At 33.6% G+C, this 21428-nt stretch overlaps 1 protein-coding gene across 49 annotated transcripts in view; it reads left to right on the top strand.

Annotated features, from left to right (window-relative positions):
* The window catches only part of LOC309849226 (uncharacterized protein), a 125332-nt gene that overhangs the window by 61280 nt on the left and 42624 nt on the right, over nt 1-21428 (top strand). For 10 of the 49 annotated variants that reach the window (XR_014303584.1, XR_014303552.1, XR_014303555.1 and 7 more), the window contains 5 exons: nt 4543-4694; nt 5486-5591; nt 7882-8028; nt 11014-11097; nt 13795-19525. The exons of 5 other annotated variants lie outside the window; for them this stretch is intronic. The gene's annotated coding sequence lies outside the window, so the exon portion shown is untranslated. Of the gene's footprint in view, nt 1-155; nt 2116-4542; nt 4695-5485; nt 5592-7881; nt 8029-11013; nt 11098-13794; nt 19526-21428 lie in introns of those variants that run through there. 34 more of the 49 variants (XR_014303583.1, XR_014303596.1, XR_014303554.1 and 31 more) reach the window with 17 other exon arrangements.

Below are 21428 nucleotides of genomic sequence, written 5' to 3' on the forward strand. Positions count from 1 at the left end.
AAAATAGGAAGGCAGTCACTTTTCCTTCCTTTTATATATGCGCGTGCACACCTTTCTGAGATGAGAATAAGAAATGTTTTTACCCTGATTGATTTAAGTTTTGAGAAACAGATTCTTTTTTTTTTTTTTTTTTTTTTTTTTTTTTTTTTGTTTAGGCTTTCATTTATTAGAGAGTGAGAAAGAGTGAGCATGAGCAGAGGAAGGAGCAGAAGGAGAGAGAAGCAGACTCCCTACTGAGCAGGGAGCCCTGTTGGGGCTTGATCCTGGAACCTGAGATCATGACCTGAGCAGAGGCAGACGCTTAACCACCAACTGAGCTATGCAGGTGCCCCAAGAAACTTAAAAAAACTATTTTCCTGGTAATCAGTTACCAAAAAGATTCATTTCTATCTCTTCCTTGAGCTAATTCTATATCTCTAAATAAAAGAACTCACGTGCGACTGTTTTCTGACCTTGGTGTTGAGGGATCGCCCATTGAGGTGAAAATCAGTGCATCACAATCTTCTCTTATCTCATCTAATACCATTATATTAGTGACTTGGTAAGTAATGTATATGTGTTGAGGAGTGACCTTATGATCGTAGAAGATCAGCCATTGAACTCAGTAAGTAGTTTTTAGGGTAGAAATCAATTAAATATTGAAAACCTTTATTAATGAGCCAGTTGGAAGAGTAGTAGCCAAATACCACAGGTCACTTCTTTCTCCGATTTTTTCCTTTTTATATTTTTGTCTCTGGAAAACTATAATGGAAACATTTACAAATCCCCAAAGAATCTTATATAGCTTAGGCATAAGTTCCTTAATTGGTCCCTTGGAAGCCAGCTCAGTTTTACTTTAGCTTAAATCTTAGAAAAAGAAATCTTTTTGATTGGTATTGAACTCCCAACTGTATATACTAGAGTACAGTCAACTTTTCAAAAAGAAATAGGTATTATTTAACTTCTAACAGATTTATAAGCATAGATAACGTCACATTCCTAATCTTATTTCATCTCCTTTTTAAATTTCTAAACAAATAGGCTTTCTTGCATATTGTCCAGCATCTTTTAAAGATAGGTCATTTGCTATATTTTATAATTGGAATGTTTTCTGGTTGTTCTAGGTAGTATGTGTGGAGTTCTTTTTAATCTTAGTTATTAAAATGGTGATTTTTCCAATTAAACAGTGCCTAGAAAAATGGGTACATAGTGACAGTATTCAGTAATTCTATATGATCATGTGGGTATATCCCCTCATCTGTCATTCTCTTATGTTTGTTTAATGCCATTCTTTAAGAAAGGGGTATTTTTTAAACTATTCCCAACTTGCGGACTGTAGATATTCCAGAATTTATAGAATATTGGTGTTTCATTATATCTAATGCTGCCAGAATTAAATAATAGCAGTGTTTCAGGTTCATTTTTACATATTGTTTTCGGTTCATTTTTATATTTATTACTTAACATAAAACATTCAGAAATAATCATATTTCTTCCCTTAATTTCCCACTTTTTCTTTTTTGAGCGGTATTTTGTTTTTTTACTTGCAGTTTTGGGTACATATGCTTAGATTACATATTTCTGTTGTATAAACTTAAAATAACTAGGTATGTCATTTGGTGGTAAATGAAATAACACCTTTAGGTACACTGTCCTCAGTAAAGATCATTGCTTCTTTCTTATCTATAACAGAAATTTTAAGACACTGACTTTTTAAATAAGAAACAGAAGATAAAGCAGAAAATTCATTCAGGGCTGTCATTGTTAGTCCTATAAAAAAATTTTTAAAAAGGTCATGGAAACAAGTGACCTTGTAATTCAGGAGACTGATTATTTTCCTGCTATAGATAACTAGTCTAATATAAATATAAATGACAAAAATTATTTCTCACATTGGACTGAGTAGGTAAGTTTTTAGAAATGTTATCAAAGTTAACAAAAGAATAGCAATGGCATATTGCTAATTATACCATATTAGAAAAAAAATAGTCTTTTTTTTTTTTTTTTTAATATTTTATTTATTTATTTGACAGAGAGAAATCACAAGTAGATGGAGAGGCAGGCAGAGAGAGAGAGAGGGAAGCAGGCTCTCCGCTGAGCAGAGAGCCCGATGCGGGACTCGATCCCAGGACTCTGAGATCATGACCTGAGCCGAAGGCGCCCCTCATTTTTTTAATTATAAATAATGTAGGAAGACTTAGGTGGCTCAGGCAGTTAAGCATCTGCCCTCAGCTCAGTCATGATGCCAGAGTCCTGGGATCAAGGGCCCTGGAGTACAACCCCACCGCCACCCCTACCCCCGTCCTGCCCAGCTTTCCTGTTCAGCAAAGACTCTAATTCCCTTCCCCCCTCCTCCATGTTCTCTCTCACAAATAAGTAAATAAAATCTTTTTTAAGAAGTAATATAAATGTGGGGCTGACTAAAAGTACTGCAAATAAAATCAGAATGTTAGGGCAGTAAGTAAGTAATATTGCAACTGATATAAATTCTGTTGTATTTTCAATGAAAATGTAATGCTTTTGGTATGAGTTACTAAATATAGCTGAATAGTCTGTTTTTACATATTTGTAATTGAAATTCAGTCTTCTACAAATTGCTGTCTACCTGTGGCACTCATGAGGAAATTTTAATTATCTTGAATAATTTTATAATGTGAATGTTTCTGGGAGAAAGATTTGTGCCAAAAGAGATAAAAAAAAAAGAACAGATTTCTCTTTTGGCACTTCAATTAGTGGTAAGCAGTGTTTACAATCAAAAAAATTTATAAGGGTGCTAGGTACTGTCAGCATTTGGTAGTAAAGAAGGTTTGCAAATACCATTTGATATTAATTTAGTTCAATATATCAAGTCGAAGCTCTTACAAGGGTATGTCCTAAGGTTTATGAACACAGAGAAAATTTACAATGTGCTACAACCGTTTTTCCGTCATTGGTCAAATAATTGCTCTTTTTGAGAATTAGATAATGTTTAATTAAATGTCAATTGTTCCTGTCTTTAAGATATAAATGTTTGACATATATGTGTTCAACAGAGTAATTTAAATTAATGAAATCTGGTCTTTTGTCTATGCAAGGCTGTTTCTGCTGTCAACAAAGTGGTAGCCATAAAATTTGAGTTTTAGTGCCAAAATTACAGAAAGGAGGTGGAGTCATTATTTACCCTTCCTGAGCAACTTCTCAGTTCAAGATGGATGATTCAAAGAATATTAAGAGGGAATTTCTTATTTATGAAGTTAGTTTTGATGTTTTCTTGGGAAAACGAAAACAAGACAAAATTTAATAGCACAGGCCTTAATTAAAATAGGAAATAAATATACACATATGATGAATTCTGCTGTAATAGGGATTTCAAGTTTAAGCGTACATACTATATAGGTAACAGTCCTAGACTATTCAGTGCAGTCTTGCCCTTTGACACTATCTTTTTGCCTGAAATTGAGTTTTCAGAGTGATTTCTGCATGAAACAGGAATAAGTTGAATGCAGAATTGAAACAGATACATGTCAGGTTGTCAGTAGTCACACCTGACTTTTTAGTCTAGACTGTTAGTTTCAGTCTTCCTGGTACATCCAGTAAATAAATTTCTTAAAATTTTTTTTTGTTTCATTTTCATTTAATTTTCTCCTCAAGTTATTTCTTTATGCCCCTTATAGTTAATGCCCTATTGTCAGAAGTTATTTCTTTATGCCCCTTATAGTTAATGCCCTATTGTCAGAACTTAAATGCAGATTGTCCTTCAAATCCTTAATAAGACAGCTTGAAATTTTCTAAAAGTCAGTTTTTAAAAATTTTGTTTATTTACTTGAGAGAGAGAGCATGTAGAGGGGCAGAAGGAAAGAGAGAGGAAGAGCATCTTAAGCAGACTCCCCAGTAAGCACAGAGGCCCACACAGGGTTTGATCTCACAACCCCAAGATCATGACCTGAGTTGTTTTGTTTTGTTTTTAAGATTTTATTTATTTATTTGACAGAGAGAGAGAGATCACAAGTAGACAGAGAGGCAGGCATAGAGAGAGGGGGAAGCAGGCTCCCCACTGAGCAGAGCCCGATGCAGGGCTTGATCCCAGGACCCTGAGACCATGACCATGACCTGAGCCAAAGGCAGAGGCTTAACCCACTGAGCCACCCAGGCGCCCCATGACCTGAGTTGTAACCAGATCTCAGGCTGCTTACCTGACTGAGCCACCTAGAAACCTCTAAGAATCAATTTTTTTTAAATTTTTTAGGTTTTTTTTTTTTTTTTGACACAGAGAGAGAGATCACAAGTAGGCAGAGAGAAAAGAAGGGAGCAGAGAGCCCGATGACCCTGAGATCATGATCTGAGCCACCCAGGCGCTCCTAAAAGTCAATTTTTTAATTGATCTATAGTCATTTTATTTTAATCCTCAGAGTTTTAGAATTAGAACCATAATAGATAAGCTTTTTTCCTTAATGGTATAAATTATGTCAGTTGTAATAATTGATAAAAAAAAATTCTCATAAGAGAGATTTCAGTTCATTATATAATTTCATCCTTTGGCCCTAGATAGGTCTTCTAAAAATAGTTTTTCTCTCTTTTCTCTAGGCTGAGCATACCTAAGTCTTTCCACCTGTTCTCATAGTATGAATTCTAGATCACTAGTATCCTGCATATTCCACTTTTGGATCCACTACGTTTTGTCAGTATTCCTTCAGAAATACTGCATACAGAACTGAGTGTTCTCTGTGTGGTCTGAGGTACACAATACAGTATTTCTCTTATGAATAAGATCTGTTAGTGCACCCTTCCTGATTCCACTAACTTTTTCTTTATCATCAGCACTGTTGGTTCATGTTCAGTCACAGTCCCCTAAAACCCTGTTTGGCCAAAGTATGTCGCAAAACCTATGAAGTTAGATTCAGCAGTCATTTATTAAATACCTGTTCACTACTAGATGTGTTCATAAAGTTTAAATTTGTACAGTTTTAACGGGCTATGAATTGGGCATTACTAACCTATTTTACAAAAAGAAAACGCAAGGTTCCATGTATTGAAATAACTTACTGACGATAAGGATCAAAAGCCAGGATTCCATCTTGGGTCTCCCAGATTCAGATAAAATTAGAAATAAAAATTGGAATTTACTATTAAATATTAAACTCTTTTGCACTCAGGATGATGTTAGAGCCCAGGAGAGATACCTAGAATGTTTTATGTTTTTGTTAGGTGCAGTAATGTCTTATGTAAACTAGATTAACTGAAATTACAGGAGCATTAGGATAGAAAGTAAATATGCCCAAACAAAAATGTCAATGGAATCAAAATTGGAGTGACAAATCATTTAGAAGGAGATGAGGGGTGAAAACCATTAATGCATATAAAATTTGTAGCTTTTTTTTATTGTGTTTTAAATTTTTATTAAATTTTTACCAAATGTGAAAACTAAGGTATTTAAAGATTTCTGTGTACTCAGATTCATCTTCAAGTTGACTTTTTAAGCTAAACATATTTATTGTCTAACCTTTCAAAATGACTGTCTTTTTCTTAGAAGGCATAAAAATGAAAAGTTGATATATATCAAAAGCTAATAAAGATAATTAAAAGCCTACAATCCGGAATATAAACCACCTCACTTGGAACTAAGACTGATAAAGGTAAAGGACAACAACTAAATGGTACTGTTCTCTAATTTTTTTTTAATAGCTCTTTGTTTGCTTCTGCATCTAGCCAGTAAGGCTCTTCCCATATCTAGTATAGGAATGTGGCTTTTCTTTTAGCCAGCAAAATGGAAAGCACAGTTTAAGGAATGGAGGCACTGTAATGTTTGTAGTGGACTAAGATATAAAAGTAGAAAAATGGTGTGGACCATACCAGGAAGCATTGTTAGGTATATAGGTAGTCCAATTTGAATAGTTTGAATGGATGATAGATATAAAATAATTAAGCCAGTTATTTGCTCAACACAGTACTCAGAATTGAGAATAATTTTCTCTATTCAGAAGTTCTTATAAATGGGCAATTCAGTATCAGCCAGAAAGGTTGACGTAAGAATGCACTAGAGAGAATACACTTAAGTTGTCCTCAAAGTAGGAATAAATAGGGGATTAGTGAGTATTTTAGCCTCCAGCAGCAGCTTCAGTGAAGATTCAGAGAGCAGGTGGGAATATATAGTTTAGGAGAATAAAGAACCGAAAACAATTTATTAAAAGGATGATAAGGAATTTTATTCCACTTGCTATTTACCTGGTGGCCACAGCACATGCCTGATCAGTTTTTGTCCACTTATAAATACTTTCTATGCTTCTCTAACTTACAGGAATCTTTTTCCTAAATGTATAGCCACCAATACTTATATAATAAAATGAATAATAATCCCTTATTGTAATAACATTTAGTTTCTCTTGAAATTCCTGATTATTTCAGAAAGGTCCACATACTGTATTGGGTTGTCACGTCTCTTAAAAGAGACTTTTTAACTGGAGTGATAGAGGGTTCTGATTGGAAAGAAATAGGAAATACTGGATAGGTCCTAATTACACAAACCTTGATATTTTGGGTGTTTATCTGTCTGTATTAAGCAACTGAGCCACCAAAGCTCCCCAAAACTTTCAGTTTCTTAATAGAGTAATAAAAAATTATTATGTTAAATAAAATTGTCACAGTGTTTAAACCCCATAACTTAGGCCTATTCTTGAAGATATTACAGCATGACTAATTTTAAATTTTCTCCAGGTATAGTATCAACATTTCATACCATGAGTGTAGTATTCCATTGGCCTGAGCAAGTATAGTTATTCTGTTTCCCAGGGACTGTGTAGCCAGCTCCTTATAGGTTTATGTTGCAGAATTTGAAGCATACTTGAAGAAAGTAGTTATTACAAATAGTCTTGATACCAGATTAAAAGTGAAGTTAAATATTTGAAAAACCCAATGCAATGTACTAATACATAGTGGGTATGTCTAAACAAAAGAGCAAAAATATTTTCATGGCATGTATTAATATCTGAATATCTCTATCATGTGATGAAACCTTCTGTAGATTCAAATAAATTTATAGTTTAAAATAACCCCTTCTTGGGGCGGCACCTAGGTGGCTCAAGTCAGTTAAGCATCTGCCTTTGGCTCAGGTCATGATCTCAGGGTCCTGGGATTGAGTTCCACATCTGGTTCCCTGCTCAGTGGGGATTCTGCTTCTTCCTCTTCCTCTTCTTCTACCCCTCCCCCCTTGCTCATTCCCTCCCTCCCTCCCTCTTGCTCTGAAATAAATAAAATCTTTAAAAAAAAAAAAAAGTACTTGAAATCATAATATAAAGCCTACCTTAGAAGGTCATTATAAGTGGAAAGGAAGACTTAAAACTTACGGACTGGGAGATTATTGTTGTTTTGTTGTTAAACACAGGTAAAGGGAGATTTATCTGGCTGGAACTACTCTACTGGAATTATTCAATTTATTCATACATTTAAGTCAAGAATTTCCATATTTTTCTTGAATATGAAAGATACTTTTGCTAATAGCTTAAATCTATCAGGCTTTCAAATAGAAAGCAGTTCTTTTTTTATTATCTCAGTTAAAAATAGAAATAAAAATAGGAAAATATCTTCCCCTGAGGGTGTTTATTAAAACATCAGTGATAAAATTGCAGTAACCTCTAAGAGATGATATTAAGATGAGAGAAATTATAGTGTTTTTTTTTTTAGTGATAAGAATGATCCAGTAGAAAAACTAAAGATGCAGGGAAGAGTGCTAAAGGATTATCCTTAAGTGAGCAAGAGAGGATAAAATATAGTATATAAGAGAAGGTTTGTATCTTAAGAACAGTGATTGCTTATCAATTATACAGAGAAGGAAGAGTTATATCAGCATGCATATATATATATATATATATATATATATGTATGTAAGTAGATGTAGTAGAAATTGACAAAAAAATTCTCTTTTAATAGCTTCTGTTTCCTGGGTGAAAATGAGGAGGAAAGGAGAGAGATTATGGAAATTTGAAGGGAGAGAAGAGACATCTGTCTGATGGTTTTCTAGAAGAACGAAAAAATGAATAGACCAAGGCTGCCAAACAGCTTCTGGACCAATTTTAGGTATAAAATATTTATAAAGTAAAATTACTTCTGGTCACAGGTGACATCATCTTATACATAGAAAACCCTTGCCCCCCCCCAAAAAAATTACAACTAATAAAGCAAATTCAGTGAGGTTGCAGGATACAAAATCAACACTAAAAAATCAGTGGCATTTCTTTGCATTAAAAGTGAACAATCCAAAAACTAAATTAAAACAATTACATTTATAATAACATCAAAAAGAATAAAATGCTTAGGAGTAAAATTAACCAAGATGGTGAAAGGCTCCTACACTGCAAACTACAAAACATTACTTTAAAAAATTTAAGACACACAAAAAAATAAATAAAAATTTCAAAAAAAATTAAAGACACAAACAGAAAAACATCCTGTATTCATGTTTTGGGAGTCTTGGTATTGTTAAGATGACAGTACTATCCAAAGTGATCTACAGATTCAGTGCAATCCCTGTCAAAATCCCAATGACATTTTTGTAGAAATAGAAAAACTGCTCTAAAATGTATACAGAATCTCTCAAGGGACAACAAATGGCCAAAACAATGTTGAAAAGACAGATTTGGAGATCTCATACTTCTGATTTCAAAAGTTCATGCAAGGTCCTGGTAATCAAACAGTATGGTACTAGCATAAAGACAGACATATAGACCAATGGAATAGACTAGAGGGCCTTAGAAATAAACCCTCACATATATGATGAAATGATTTTTAATATGCGTGCCAAGACCGTTCAGATGGTTCAGTTGGTAGAATGTGTGACTCTTTTTGATCTCAGAGGTATGAGTTTAAGTTCCACATGTGGCATAGTTTACTTAAAAAAAAAAATTCAATGGGAAAAGGACTGGATATCAACATATAAAGTAATACCTTATACCATATGCAAAAATTAAAATGGATCAAAGACTTAAATGTAAGAACTAAAACTCTTAGAAGAAAACTATAGGGAAAACCTGATGACATTGGACTTGGTAGCAGTTTCTTGAATAGTACACCACAGGCAGCAACAACAAAAAGGTAAATTAGACTCCATCAAAACTTAAAACTTTCTATCAACAGTGAAAAGGCAGCCTAGAGAATGGAAGAGAATGCTCGAAGATTATATATCTGATAGGTAACTTCTATCCAGAATACATAAAGAACTTTTATAATTCAACAACAACAACAAAACCAAACAACCCAGTTAAAAAATGAGCAAAGGACTTGAATAGACATTGCACTAAGGAAGATATACAGATGACCAATAAACAGAAGATGCTCAAAAGACTACTCATTAGGGAAGTAAAGAATTAAAACCACACAAAGATACTACTTCACATCCATGAGGGTGGCTATTATTTTTTTAAAGAAAGGAAAAAAAATAAATGTTACCAAGGATGTGGAGAAATTGGTACTCTTGCATTTCTGATGGCGGTGTAAAGTGATAGAGCCTACTATGGAAGACAGTGTGGCAATTTTTCAAAAAATGAAAAATAGAATTAAATGCCATGTAATCCTGGGGTTTAGACCCAAAAGAATTGAAAGCAGGATTCAAAATAGATATTTGTGTACCATGTTTATAACAGCAAGTTAATCATAATAGCCAAAAGAGCAAAGCAACTTAAATGCCCGTAGACAGATAAATGGACAAATAAAATGTATATTTACACAATTGAATGCTACTCAGGTATAAAAAGGAAAGTCTGATATATGCAACAGCACTGATGAACCTTGAAAAGGTTATCTTAAATAAAATAAGCCAGACTCAAAAAAATAAATACTTTATGATTCCATTTATATAAAGCACTTAAAGTAGGCAAGTTCATCAAGACAGAAAGAATTGTGGTGTCCAGGGGCTGAGGGGATGAAGGCATGGACAGTGTTCAATGGGTACAGTTTCAGTTGGTGTAGATGAAAAGGTTCTGGAGATGGAATGTGGTGATAGTTACACAACAGTGTAACTGGATTTCATGCCACACAATTGTATAAAATGGTAAAATTTATGTGTATTATAGCCACAATTTTTTAAAAAATGATATTCTTACTGTGAAGTTTAAAAAAATTTATGAAAGTGACTTTCATTTTGCAATATTCACATTTATTTCTTTCAAGATTGTCACCTTTGACTTTGTTTAAAATATATAGACTTAGCAAAAAAGAAAAGAAAGAAGATTGAAGAAGTGACCAATAGATTTCTTCTTGATTTTGAAATTATCGTGGATTAATTATTATTATCATGTATATGTATACATGAGTTAATGTATACATATACTGTGGGGAGCAAGAACAATATATAGTCTTAAATAGTTGTTTAATGAGCATCTTCCCATTAAAAAATATACGTAGCTAATCTCCCAAGCAACCTCTATTTCATATACTACTCTGCTCTATTACTGTCTCAAATTTCTTTTTTTTAGAAGATTTTATTTGAGTGAGAGAGAGTCTCTTAGAGAAGTAATTGCATTTCCTACATTTGAGTAAGTGGAAACTGTTTAGGAGAATACTTCCTTGCCTAGTGAAGAGAGGAGGCAGGTAGGATATAGGAAGATTTTGAGTCACAAGATTCCAGTTTATTTCTCATCTCTGAATACAAAGTTAACTCATCTTTCCAAGGCTACATAATCTGGAATTACCTTTGCAGGAGGAGATTGGTATCGGGGAGAGGATAGAATCTTAAGCTCTTAAGCAGGCTTTTCCTTTAAAAATGTATTTGGGGGCACCTAGGTGGCTCAGTTGGTTAAGCATCTGACTCTTGATTTTGGCTCAGGTCATGATCTCATGGTCATGAGATGGAACCCTGTGGGCTTCATGCTCAGCATGAATCCCAGTTAAGATTCTCTTGTCTGCCTGTGCCTCTCACCCACTACCACCCCTACTCACAGTCATGCATGCACTCTGGCTCAAAATGGATTAGATAGATCTAAATAAAAGTATATTTGCATTTGCCCACTTAAGTTTATTGAAACTGAGCATTTGTATGTCATTTCTTATTTTTCCCTTGACATGAAGTCTTAACCTACTTGATGAAGAGGTCTTTTGAAAGTTGTACTGCAAGGGATGCAATGCTGTCTGTAAATTAACGCTTTTACAAAGGTAAAGACCAAATTTTATTAATTCACTTTGTGTTTATAAAAGGAAAAAATAACTTCTATATATTATAACATTCAAAAACTTAATCAAATATTTAATAGTATTGGCTTATTGACAAAGGATGAAAAATGCTTTTCATTTCCTTATATTACACATCTTTGTGTTCCTGACCTATAGCAATGTGCTTGGCACATAGTAGGCTTTTCTTAAACATTTGATGTAGAAATAAATTTTATTACACTATTGTGAAGCTTTTCATCAGTTTTGATCTTTAAACCTAGGTTTCTTAATGTATTCTTTTCTAAAAGAAAAAAATTTTTTGTATCTTTAGGTGCTATTGTGCATTTAAAAAACAAAAACCTTGGAGTAAAGTAGCAGCACATAATGGTTTGTGGATTTTGAAAAGGTGCAGGCCATATTGTGCTGCCTCAAAAATACAAGGATCTGATCTTCTGAAGAAAATATATTTCTCTTTTTTCATGGCTTTTATGATAGTGATGTCAGCAGTGCCTTAGCAGCACGTAAATATTGGCGTTAAGATTCTAAAATTATCTCCAGTATTAACTGTGCTGCTGAAGTAAGGTTGGCCATACTCTACAATCTAATGTTTTACAGTTTACTATGTCTTAATATGTATCGATATTGCTGATATATCTTCAGTTTTGAAAATGTATTTTCAATATTATTGATAATCTTGTTATATTTAGAATGATTCTATAAAAATAAGTGCTAACTTTTTCGATGTATTGTATGTGTATTAAAGTAATATATAATTGTGGGCACCTGGCTGGCTCAGTCAGAGGAACATGCAACTCTTGATCTCAGAGTCATTAGTTCAAGCCCCATGTTGGGTGTAGAAATTATATATAAACATTTTAAAAAATGAAATAAAATCTTTTTAAAAATAGACTAAAATAAAATAATATAATTGAAATTTAATAATTCCGTTGAATGCCATCAAGAGTTTATTGAAAGAGCTTATACAGAATCAAACTTACTTTAATGCATATTTATATTCAATGTAAATACTGAAGTTTTTACTTAAATATTAGTTTTCCCTTTGTTTCTCTAGTGAAATGAAATTTAAGATATTTGCTTATCTCACAGATAAGTGTACATTATAAAATACACATTCTGAACAGAACTTAGAAGACAGTTTTTAGTAATATTTCTAAATATTTCCTTATAAAGGAAGGGGGAACTATCAAAATATGTAAATTAAATTCCTGAAATCCCGGGTCTTAAAATGTTCCTGATCATAACTTCAAAGTTAGGAAAGACCCCACAGATGACCAGCCTATTTTTTGGGTTGCTCAGGAAACAGAAACTCAAATTAAGTAATTTACCCCATATGATAGATTGTGATCTTTAATCCTATGCCTTCTAACTTTATACTATGATATTTTGTAAGTATACTATGATATTTTTTCCTCCTTTTTATTAAATGTTTTTCTGAATTCTTAGGCTGAAGATTTTTGACAAGTCGAAAATATGAAGTCCTTATTTGTTTTTTTATATCCAATATTTAACTTCAGAGTAAAAGTAAAAATTATTATATAGCTATTTTATAGATGGAAACACAGTCAAAAAAAAATTTTTTTTAAGATTTTATTTATTTATTTGACAGATAGAGACCACAAGCAGGCAGAGAGGCAGGCAGAGAGAGAGGAGGAAGCAGGCTCCCTGCCAAGCAGAGAGCCTGATGTGGGGCTCGATCCCAAGACCCTGGGATCATGACCTGAGCTGAAAGCAGAGGCTTTAACCCACTGAGCCACCCAGGTGCCCCCACAGTCAAAATTTTTAACTTAAGATTTGAAGGAAAATGTTTTCTTCTTTTTTTTGTCCTTAAGATTTTATTTATTTGAGAGAGAGAGTACAAGCAGGGAGGAGGATCAGAGGGAAAGGGAGAAGCAGACTCCACACTGAAGGAGAGTATACAGGGCTGTGTCCCAGGACCCTGAAATCATGACCTGAGCCAGAGGCAGCCAGCCGCTTAATCAACTGAGCCACCCAAACGCCCCAGGAAAATATTTTCTTTACCTTCTTTTTCTTACTTAGTTACTTTATTAAGTTTTATTAAGTCATTAAACTAAAAATTAATGTTCAGGATAAGGCACACGTCCAGTCTTCTTTTCTACAAGGAGTATCCTAACCTTTTCTGTATCCTAACTGTAACCAAGCAGAAAATCTATAAAATGAAAGCAGTTCTTAATGAATCATTTCCAATTATTGTCTCTTTTAGAAACTCTAAAAGTATTTCAGATGTAATTTAAGGAATTGTATTTGAGGATCTTCTGTTTAAATTCTAATTTGAAGGTAAAGAAAGTATATAAGGTAAAGCATTCATTTTTAAGAACAGCTTTTCTCCTGCAAAATTTTTTTACCCCAAATAAGGAAGCAGCATACCATATATGTGGTAGCTAGAGTTAAATGCCAGCATTTACATGGAAATAAGTATTGCCTTGGTGCTTTGAAAAATCATCATCAAGTTTTTAACCTGTTTTCCTTTATTTCATTTCAACTATTTTAAGTTTGTCTAATATTTTCCAGAACTCAGGAATTAGATTTCTTTTTTCTGTTCTTATTTTCCTAAGTATATTTTGACTTAATTTTAGAAGATTATATTTAGTTTTATCTGCTTTCTAAATGACAGAAAGAAAACCTGGATTTTACATTTACTAGGTGAATCTTTATATCTAGATCATCCAGATGTGAAGAAGGAACATGTGGGGCTATTACAACTAAATGAAAACTTTCTTGTTTTAATCCTGAGAATGAATTAAAGAAAAATTGAAATATTGGCAAAGTGAGAAACTATAGAAAAACTGTTAAATTGAAATTTATCATAACAGCATACAGCTTCTTTCCAGTCTCTTACTAAAGAAGAGGAGATGGCCTGTCAGTACCTAATGAAGCCCACATTTTAGGTAATTCAGTGAAACTGGGAAGTTTTATTTGTATGAGTTAATACACTTCCATCCTTGTATAATTTTGAGCACATAAAGTGCAAATAGTAAAATAAAAGTTATACCCTTTAATGACCTTAATTTGGTTATTTTACAAAGAAAAATAACTATGGGTGTGTATTAAATTCATTTTTTCCATCTTCTTTGGAAAAAAAAATCCTCATTTTTTTCATCCAGTTTCTTTTAAGTTGATGCCATATAATTTCAATATTGAACATCTAAAATCTCTTACATGGAATATGGATTGAGTTTGGAGCTAACTCAGAGGATTCAGGCAAGTATCCAGGAGGTAGCAAGAACAATATTTTATTAGTTGAATAAGTCAGTTTACATTCCATATTTAAATATAGATCTCTGAAGATCCCACATATGGATATGTGATGGTAGATGTGAAAATTTGGCCGACTAAATTCTATACTCAACTGCAAAGGTTTTCTTTAATCAATTGTATATCCTTTTGGTTGTTATAGAATTACATGTTGTTTGTAAGCCACTAAGTATCATTCTGGATACATGCCCAAGTTAGCCATAATTGGATTAATAAGATTAAACTTTCCTAAACTGTGATCTCTAAGTTAATAATTTATTTCAAGTTGACATTCTAAATCAATTTTTTTTCCTTTTACAGGTGGATATTACTATCCCTTATTCATCGAAAAATTTTTAATTATTTCTAAGTGTACTTTCTCATTGAGTATTAACAAAATGGACAAAAATTAGTGTCCCAAACTTTTGAGATAGATTTGGCTCTAGTAAGTATTTAGACATATTATTTGCATGTCTAGGAGAAGAAATGAGACCATCATCATTTCCAGCCAAAATTGTTTTTTCTTACCTCTGTAAAAGGATTTCTTACAATTTGTTTTATTACTAATAACTTGAGCCCCTTTAATGAAGAACTAACTCACCAGAAATGTGAGAGTATATGTTCTTGCTTTGTTTATAAATATATCTCACAGATTTCTGATGTCTTTTTTTTTTTTTTTGAGCAATATACAATGAAGAAAATGTTGACAATAAACAAGTTTAAACTTTTTATGTTAAAGTTACTGTTGCATGGTGACAAGTGAGTTGCTTTTTTTTTTTTTTTTTGTCTTTATTTTTACTGAAATTAAATTCAACATTTATAATTTTTATTTGGGTCTATTTCTTGATTACTAATACATGGAATTCATTCAAATCTTTATGAGTAAAATACTTAAATTAGCATATTAATGATTCTAGGTCCCCATTAATTCTGTAGAACTTTGAATAATATGATATTTATTGTATTCTTGTGATTGAATTTTTGTGTTCTGAAGAAAGATAAACTACCTGGAAAATGGTGTTATTGTTTCTATTTATCATATGCTGTAGGGTTAGATTTTAAGAAATTATGCTGAGAAAGAAGAACTTTTAAGCTACTTTTACACAGAATGTTACTCAGTATAATTAACATATTATTTAAAGGTTTTTTTAATATCTTTGTTTTATAATTTAACCACCTACCATGGGTTAGTTTATTAAAGAATCTTTAGGAAGTAGTAGAAATTCTGAATCACCCCAGAGTTTGCTTATTTCCACATTTCATCATTTTATAATCTTTGGGAATGCTTATAGCATTTCAATGGCAGGCAGAGGCAGAAGGAGAAGCAGGCTCCCTGCCAAGCAAGGAGCCCGATGTGGGACGCTGGGATCATGACCCGAGCCGAAGGCAGCTGCTTAACTAACTGAGCCACCCAGGCATCCCAGGTTTATAAGTTCTTATAGTGCCACTAAAACTTTTTTTTCTTTTTTTGGACTTAATCATATGATAGTAAATTATAGCTTTTTTAGGTTTCCCTGTCATCATTTAAAAATGCCATTTTAGTATGAAACAAGCAATGAAGAAGAAAGGTATTTGTTTTCCTATAGTTTAAGTCAAGAAAGTTTAAGTACATCATTTCTTAAGAGAATTTTTAAATTTTAAAATAGTTAACACAGATTTTTATATTAATTTGTTTATACTTTCATGGATATCTTTTGTGGCAGTGTGAAAATTCTGTGTTTGACAGGGAGCATTAAAAATAGATTTGAAACAGTTATATAGAGAGAGGTACAAATTAATTCTATTAATTAATTTCTATTAATGCTGAGAATCCACACTGAACAAAACAAATTTCCACCCTCATAGAGCTTACAGTCTTGAGAATGAGACATAGGTAATAGAATAGACCAAAAAAATGAATAGGTTCTATATGTGATATGTCAAATGGTGATAAGTTCTATGTAGAAAAATAATGCAAGGGAGGGGAAAAGGATGAAGTTGTTTAGAAGTCAAGAGAGATGTTTTTAAATATGGTCCGAAAACGCATCACAGAGATGATATTTAGTAAGAAAAATATTTTTAAAATGATAAGGAGTAGACCATTAGGTATCTGAGAAAACAGCCTTTCAGGCAGATGAAATAATAACTACAAAGATTCTGAGGCTGAAGGATTTTTGCTGTGTACAAGGAACAGTAGGGAGGTTTGGGTGGCCATGATTAAATATACAAGAGGGATACTCATAGCTCATGGGATGGAAGAGTTTATAGGGGCTAGATTTTATGGCTGTTTAAGCTTTTAGCTTGCTCTACAGATTTAATTTTTTATACTTCTTCAAGAGAACCTTGACGATGGTATGGCCTTCAGCCTACTTGACCTTTGTAGGTAGAACAGTATTTACGAATCTGACTCAAGATTAGAACCTCCATCTGACACCATTTATAATATAAACAAGATGTTTAAATAGTTGGTTAATAGGTACATGTGTGGTGATCAGGTTTTTACAAATTGTGCTTTCATGGCTTGAAGTTTTCTGCTTGATCAGTTTAGCTTGTCAATGCTAATGACTCCAAGAGACAGTGACCTTACTCATGTTTGTCATTTACCCAAACAGTCACTGCCATCTCTGACTCCTCCCTTCTGGAATTGCTGCTATAATTATTTCATTATTTCTTACCCATTCTGTAACATCTTATCTGAGGAGTTCTTTGCCTGTAATTGCTTCATTCGTTATGATATATAGCCCACTAAAACACTACTTTTGCTTATAGGATAAAATTTAAACTCCTTAGTTTGCCTCATGATCTTGCCCTGGCTTTAAGTTTTTCCACTTTTCTTCAAGTGAACTAGTCTTGATGCATCCATTTTTTCTCTTTCCCTTTATTTATGCCATTTCTCCCACCACAACTCTCTCCCAACTAATTCTTTTGTTTGTTTATGATTTTATTTATTCATTTGACAGAGAGCTAGAGAGCACAAGCGAGGGGATCTGCAGACAGAGGGAGAGGGAGAAGCAGGCTTCATGCTGAGCAGGGAGCCCAGTGTAGGGCTTGATCCCAGGACCCCAGGATCATGACTCGTTAAGCATTCGCCTAACGATTGAGCCACTCAGCGCCCCTCTCCCAACTAATTCTTACATGCTTAAAAATGGGTCGGACCTCTTGTGTGTAGTAAACATTTCCCTACTTTAACATTTGACATTATCCCTCCTTCTTGTGGTATGAACAATTTATATATGTAGTTCTTAGCCTTTTTCTCTAACGTAACACACCTGAGGTACAGAACACTTCCTCATTGTGCCTCGTTTGTTAATACATATTAACCTTTTAAATGTATTAGCCATATGAATAAAAATTTTAAATTTTACAAGCAGAATGAAGAAAAGCAAGTGGACTAAGATGCCCAGAACTTGAAAACATCAGCGAAAGTTCAGGTTCCAAAGCTTAAATACTAAATTTATGCTGATCAGTGTTATAGTTGATTTTTTTTCTGTTGTATGAAAAGCGCCTCCTCTCTCTCCTTTCTATCCCCCCTTCCCTCTTTCTTTCTCTCTCTCTCACCTATACTTGAGTATGGACCAACCATATACATTTCTATGATTTTAACATATTTAAAAGAATAATAAATTCTCTATTTTAATTTTTTAATATTGTAAAAGCAGTTAATAAATATACTCCTTTAAGAAATAATCCATGTGTTTGTTATAGTGTTGTTTATGATATTAAAAATTTGAAAGAGTTTTTAAAGTGTCCAGTAATAAAAGGTTGATTAACATGCTGAGTGAAATATTATACAGGCATTTAAAATAATGTAATGAATATTTAATCAGCTAGAAAATTGTTCATGATTAAGTAAAGATATGTCAGATATTATAAACAGACTCCTCAAAAGAAATCATTTGCTAAACTGTTAATACTGGTTTACTGCAGGTGTGAGACAAATCTTATTAGGGTAAGGTGGGTTGGATCTTATTTTCATGATTACAAATAAGCATGTATGATTTTGTGACTCAGGGAAAGGAAAGTTTGTTTTCTGAAAAGGAATACAGAAATCCTTGAAAAATAAAAATTAGTTGAAACAGACTTACAACTGCATAATCAATCCCCTTTGGAAATCTGTGAATGGAAATTCTACTGAGTTCAGGAACTTTAGAAGTGACAGTGAAGAACAGAAGAAGTAATTTCAAAAATCAGATAATTTTAAAATCAGCTGTGGGAGAGCAATCTATATTTTCTCAAAGGAGTGTTGAAAAGAATTCAAGAATTTGTTGAGTGGTTTTGCTGTCATTTCTCTACTCTCCAGCCCCCAAAACCTCAAAAGGTAAGTATAAAAAAGTAGATGAATCTATTATAATTTTGAAACCATATTAATGAACTATATAAAGAAAAATCAGTTTATTTCATAGATATAAATACTTAACAGCAATTAAACTGACTTAGATCTAAAAATTAAGAATTTTCCTGTTTGGGGGGCACCTGGCTTGCTTAGTCAGTAGAGCATGTGACTTGATCTTGGAGTCATGAGTTCAAGCCCCACTTCAGGTATAGAGCTTACTTTAAAAAAATTTTGTTGGGGGGATGCCTGGGTGGCTCAGTTGGTTAAGCAGCTGCCTTCAGCTCAGGTCATGGTCCCAGCATTCTGGGATCGAGTCCCACTTCGGGCTCCTTGCTTTGCAGGGAGCCTGCTTCTCTATCTGCCTTTGCCTGCGACTCTGTCTGCCTGTTCTCACTCTCTCTCCTCTCTCTCTGACAAATGAAATCTTTAAAAAAAAAAAAAAATTGGCGGGGGGGACACCTGGGTGGCTCAGTGGGTTAAGGCTTCTGCCTTCCGCTCGGGTCGTATCCCAGGGTCCTGGGATTGAGCCCTGAGTCGGGCTCTCTGCTCGGTGGGGAGCCTGCTTTCTCCTCTCTCTGCCTGCTTGTGATCTGTCAAGTGAATAAATAAAATCTTTAAAAAAAGGAAAGAAAAGAAAAAAAATATTTTTTGTAAGATTTATTTATTTTACAGACGGAGATCACAAGTAAGCAGAGAGGCAGGCGGGGGGTAGGGCAGGAAGAAGGCTCCCTGCTGAGCAGAGAGCCTGATGTGGGGCTCTATCTCAGGACCCTGAGATCATGACCTGAGCCGAAGGCAGGGGCTTAACCCACTGAGCCACCCAGGTACCCCAAGAAAAGAAATTTTTTTAGTAAGAAAAAGGATAAAAATTTTCCTATTTAAAAAGATTTGTCTTAATGTTTCCTAGCATGAAAGTAATACATAAGCATAGAAACTTAGGAAAAGGCAAAAAATTCTATTTAAAAATCACATTTTTACCATCTAGTAGCAGCTCCTTAGCCTTATTCCCTTCTAGTTGCATAGTTGGATTAGCGAATTTTTATTTCTTAATCCAATTCGTAACTATGCCAGGGATAGCAATTTCCGTAATATTTTACTGTAAAAATGCTTAGAAGTTTAGTAACTTTTTTCTCAATATTAGTAAACTTGAACATATGAGAAGGTACATCTTAACTGACCCTATGGTCTCCTCTACCACACCTTCATGCCAGCCCCAATGGTACCTTTCCGTAATGTGAAAGCATTCTGAGGCAAGGGAAGTCATTGAAGTTTTTCTAGCAGGAGAGTAAGAAGAATAAATACTTAAGTATGTGTAGTAACTCAAGATTTTCTCAAAGAGAAATCTAAGACTAGTATATTAAATTACGAGTTTGTTTCTTTTGTATCTCTACTGCCCTATCGAATTTATCAAAAAGCTGATCTATTCTGAAATTGTGAAATTTGCATTTGATATTCAAAAAGCATTTATTACGGACATTTCAGTTCAAAATATGGCTAAGTGTAAATATGACACAAATTATGAATTCATAGTGTATGACCTTTCTGTTACTTTGACCCAGTTAGAATGTAAGCAAAAATGTTATGTCTCAACTTGTTTTTCTCACATGCAAGTATTTTAGAACTTAACTAAAACTCTTAAGTACAGTAGTAATTTAGAAAGGTTTAGAACCTGAAAACAATTTGGCTAATAGGATAAAGAAAATTTTTTTTTGAAATCTAAAGATCTTCATTTGTGGGAGGGATTTTTGTCAGCAAAACAGGCTTATGGTACAGATTTCAAGTCAGATTCCCTGTTGTGCCACTTTTGTCAGCATTAGTGGTTTATTGTATCCTTTGGAAGAATAGGAAAAATGCCTAAAAGTAATAAAGCTATTATTTATTATGGTCCATAATAAATAAGCTACTATACCATTCTTTTAAATTAGTGATACTTAGATACATTTACCTTTAAAACTCAAGGAATTGGGACCTTTAAAATGTGATGACTTACTCATTTTAGAAAATGCTACGCAGTTATGCTCTTCAGAAAACATTTATGGTGGTTTTACCATGCTTCCTATATTCATTATGAAACTAAATCCCCCCACCGCAAAAAAAAAAAAAAGAATTCCTTTAATGTACCTTTTTTTTTTTTTTTTTTTTGAGATTTTATTTATGTATTTGACAGAGACAACACAAGTAGGGGGAACAGCAGGAAGAGGGAGAATCAGGCTTCCTGCTGAGCCGGGAGCCCCATGTGGGGCTCTATCCTAGGACCACAGGATTATGACCTGAGCCGAAGGCAGGCGCTTAATGACTGAGCCACCCAGACACTCTTCATGTACTCTTATTTTCCATAATACCAGATGTTCTTGGTTTCTGGATAGCCAGGTTGGATGATGTAATTTGGAATTTAGGTAAAGTTTGAACAAATTTCAAAACTAGCATGAAAATTCATTTATTTAGGTTAACCCATTATGCTAATAAACACTAGTTCCACAAGCGTTGCTGATTAGAAGTCTTGTAAAATATGGATGTGAACTAACTAGAGTGCGTTCAGAGAATTGAAAAACATGGGGTGTTCAAATGTCATAAGGAATGGTTGAAGGTATTGAGAAGCTTCCTTGAAAAAAGACATAACAAATCTTGAGGCTTGTGTATTTTGTTTTGCACTGGAGGGCAAAAGCAGGGAGACCAAGTTTCAAGGATGCAAAAACATCTCCTTAAAACAAATCTACTGACTTTGGATGCGTGCATTGTGGAAGTGCAC

This window comes from Mustela nivalis (assembly GCF_964662115.1).
Source record: "Mustela nivalis genome assembly, chromosome: 15".
Classification (NCBI taxonomy): Eukaryota; Metazoa; Chordata; class Mammalia; order Carnivora; family Mustelidae; genus Mustela; species Mustela nivalis.